Source organism: Sceloporus occidentalis, unplaced genomic scaffold, assembly GCF_023333645.1.
Source record: "Sceloporus occidentalis isolate IW3139 unplaced genomic scaffold, rSceOcc1.0.p SCAF_34, whole genome shotgun sequence".
NCBI lineage: Eukaryota > Metazoa > Chordata > Lepidosauria > Squamata > Phrynosomatidae > Sceloporus > Sceloporus occidentalis.
This window is the reverse complement of record NW_028317014.1, coordinates 2,744,393-2,748,709: the sequence shown is the minus strand read 5'-3', so window position 1 is coordinate 2,748,709 and position 4,317 is coordinate 2,744,393.

Here is a 4,317-nt window from a genome sequence, read left to right as displayed (position 1 = left end):
TGTTTACTGTGGGTATTTTCATGATATGATATTAGATGTTTTAGAGAAAGTTAATATATGTTAACAGTCACTCTCTCTGTGTCATGATGTTCCCTGACAATTAAGAAACTTACACAAAAAACCAGGCTAATAACGCAAAAATTCTATAAATCGTATACAGGAACCCTGATTAAACCGTTATCCCTCATTATTCCAATAGATATTCCCATAACCTTTACATATCAAGATTTAATGTTCCCTCTTCTAAATCTATGACCTCAATCACCTCGCCTCTTACCTGGCTGAAGAAGTCTGAGTGGGTTTCCCCTTCTGTTTTTGGTTATTGAGCCAGTTTTTATATTTCTTTTGAATGACCCTTTTTTTAGGTCTAGCGATGCATTTCATTATCCAACGAAATACTATCAGACCAAAAATGAAGAATAAAATCCCCATTTTCACTGCTTGTAAACAGATAAACTAAATAAGCCTCTATGCACTCGCAAAATGTGAAAATTGTGGCCAGATGTCTGTATTGAAGTAAACAAGTGACATCACAGAAGATCAGGCAGTAACACAACAGAAGTAAAGGTTCTGTGTAAGAATTAGGTTGTGATGTAATATGTACGGGGGAGGTGAAGTGACTGATCTGTGAATAACAGGGCTACAATAAATTAAAAAACCCCCTAATGCTTCTGTATGTACATATCTACTGAAAATAGCGCCTATGGCAAGCACTGAAATTGCGCCCCTGTCCAAATAAAAACCCATTTACTAGCCCCTGCTGCATATATATATATATATATATATATATATATATATATATTAGTTCCTGCTGCCGATAGCTGGTATAGATCAACACGCAAACCCAGATCAATTGAAATTCACTTGTGATCTCAGCACTGAAGGTATATATCAAATAAACAGAATCAGACATACAAGTCCTGTATTTGCAGGTATACAATAATAATATATGAAACGTAGCATCGCAGGTATAGATCAACTGAATAAGACATATTAACCCTGTATTTGCAGGTACACATAAATAATGTATGAAAACATAGCATAGCAGATATGGATCTACAGCATAACACAAAAACCCAGCTTTGCAGGTAAAGATCAATTGGAATTCACATAAAAACACGGCATTAAAGGTATATTTAAAACCCCCTAAATTACAGGCATAGATCACAGGTTGCACACCGCAAAGCCAGCCCTGGCGTCCACACTGCCGACATAGAACCTGGCCAGCACCCAGATTACACACATAAGATTTGCCATCTTTGTCCCCAAATAGCCCACCACAAGTCAACTTTGTCCCCAAACAGTCCGGCCAGTGCCATCTTTGTCCCATATACACCCTGCCTGTGCCATCTCGGTCCCCAAGGCTCAAACCTCCTGCTAGTGCCATCTTTGCCCTTCCACAATTATACATCTATGACACACAAACACTTTTACAGTCACTCACTAATTCACACTTTAATTCAGAGAACTCATCCACACATTAACTCATGCTCTCCCTCATTCAGACAATTCATCCACACATTAACTCATGCTCTCCCTCATTCAGACAATACATTCACATATTAACTCATGCTCGCCCTCATTCAGACAACTCATCCACACATTAACTCATGCTCTCTCTCATTCACTCAATGCATCCACACATTAATGCACACTCTTTACTTATATCTACCCCCCTCCCTCATCACTTTTTAACCCCCTCCCTCCCTCATCACTTTTTAACCCACCCCCTCCCTTCCTTCCCACTTTTTAACCCCCTCCCTCCCTTACCACTTTTTAACCCCCTCCCTCCCTCACCACTTTTTAACCCCCTCCCTCCCTCCCTTACCACTTTTTAACCCCCTCCCTCCCTTACCACTTTTTAACCCCCTCCCTCCCTCACCACTTTTTAACCCCCTCCCTCCCTCACCACTTTTTAACCCCCTCCCTCCCTCACCACTTTTTAACCCCCTCCCTCACCACTTTTTAACCCCCTCCCTCCCTTACCACTTTTTTAACCCCCTCCCTCCCTTACCACTTTTTAACCCCCTCCCTTACCACTTTTTAACCCCCTCCCTCCCTCCCTCCCTTACCACCGCTCGGCGCCCCTCTATCTCCTCCGCATCAGTGTTTAAAAGCCGCTCGCTGGTGCCGGCATTTCATGCAGAGCGCCGCAATATGCCGGCATATTGCGGCGCTCTGCATGAAATGCCGGCACCGGGATGGGGGTAGAGGGCTCGTGGAGGAGAATGAGGGGCGCCGAGCGGTTGCTAGACGCCCCTCTCTCTCCTCCGCATCAAAAAAAAATAAAAAATGCCGGTGAGCGGCATCTAAAAGCCGCTCACCGGCGCCCCCCTTGAGATGGTGCCCATGGCACGTGCCATGGCTGCCATACCCTATATACGCCTCTGCATATAGATGGTGGTTATTGAGGATACTTTATTTTGACAAAGTTTGGGGAAGCTGCCATCAGAAATGTACCTGCAGCTTGTTTTCTAATGGATATAAATTTTACACCACAAAGTAACATGTAGGTCTAATGAAAACCAAATAAAATGATATTCTTATCAAAATAGTTGTTGTGTTATGAAATTATTTGTATGAAGTGGAGAAGTGGAACTGTCTCCCTGGTAGAGGGAATGACAGTTAGGGAATTTAAACGTGCATCGAGGAGACATATGGTTACCCTGAGTCTAAGACACGACTAAGGTCTGATTAAGGTTTGAATCCTTACACCAGGAAAGCCTGGCAGACTAGAATGGCCCGATGGTTCTTATCTGCCATAAAATTCAGCATTAAAGCTCAATATTTTCATCTAGTTTTCTGTGGCGGTGTATGGTGTGAGTTTGTGTATGTTGGTGTATGGTGTTAGCATGCAAATGTCGGTGTGTCCTGAAGTCCTTGTTACACTAGACACCGATACATATGGAAGTGCACGTAGAATACAAATAAAAACATCCGGTAGTAGTCCAACATGTTTAACCCCTTAAGGACAGAGCTGTTTTATGCTTTGGACCCTTCGTTTTTTAACATTTCTGCCGTAACCACACTAGTTTTTTTCAGGAAAAGAAGGGATTTTTTTTGGGGTCATCTGATCTAATTTGCTATAAATTGTATTGCTTATAAAATATTATGAAATATTTTGGACTTCCTGATTTTTTTTTCAAACATCTTTTACTCAATGAAATGAAAAAAACCTGCTAAACAGATTCTAATATTTGTCCTGAGTTTAAAAATACCCAATGTTTGTATTTTTTTTTGGAGGGGGGGTGCATGTTATAGGGCAATAATTGCAATAAGCATGTTGCTATTTCAAAACTAGACACTACAGGGTATTTCAGTGCTGGAATTGTAACTTTTTCCAGGCACACATTTTACCACCAGCCTCTGTTAAAGTTTGTAGTAGTATTTTTGTGGGGTTTTTTTCTTCACTCACATTCTACTTTATGTATGAATGTATAGCTCCTGGTTGTTTTAGGGCTAAAAGGCCACATTTGGGAGGTGCACATGGTTGATTGCCTCCTAACTTGTTTTAAACAGGTGGCCAGTGACATACTTAATATGGTGCAAGTTGATGCTCCTGGGAGCAATTAGACGGGGCCCCTGCTGTAGATTTCCGTGTTGCTGTATGACTTGACATTACCGCAAAGCCATCCAGGGCCTGTTCATTCCTGCTGTACTCAGTTCAAGGTAGTTGTGTCTACTTATTGGGTACACATAGCAGGGTTCCAAGGTGCGCATGCTGACTGGTGCTGGAAGTGATTCCGGGGACAACAGAAGGATACATGTGGGTGATCTCTGGGAGTTCCTACAGCTCTCTTGGTGAACCCCTTACAAGCGGCGGGATTGCTTCCTAGTCTGAGGGACACTTCCTTTGCACTTCTGGAGGGAGGTTCTCCACTTGGAAATTAAGTACAAGGGGAAAAGCCTCCCAACCTTTGAGGAAAGGTTTTCGCTCCAGCGGAAGTTGCGGATGCCGTTCTTGGGGAAGCAGCCCAAAGAGGAATGGGTGGCTGAGCTGGAGGTGCTGGTCCAGACAGAGCTGAGGTTGGATGATGGATATCGGGCTCTGCGGTGGTACGCAGCACAGCTGTGCCTGGGGCTGGAGGATAAAGGTCCCACAGAGGGCTATGGCTTCGGCGGCCTGGGATTATTATTGGAAATTATAGAAAAGGATCCCGACTTCGGTAGTGCATCGGAGTGTCGGGAGGAAGACGTCCAGGAGCGAAGGGATGAGAATATCCCATACGTGCCCGAGCTGTGGGCTCACCTGGATTATTTGGTCACACAAGAATGGGAACTGGAACAGCCATATCAAGAGTTATTTGACCATGTGCA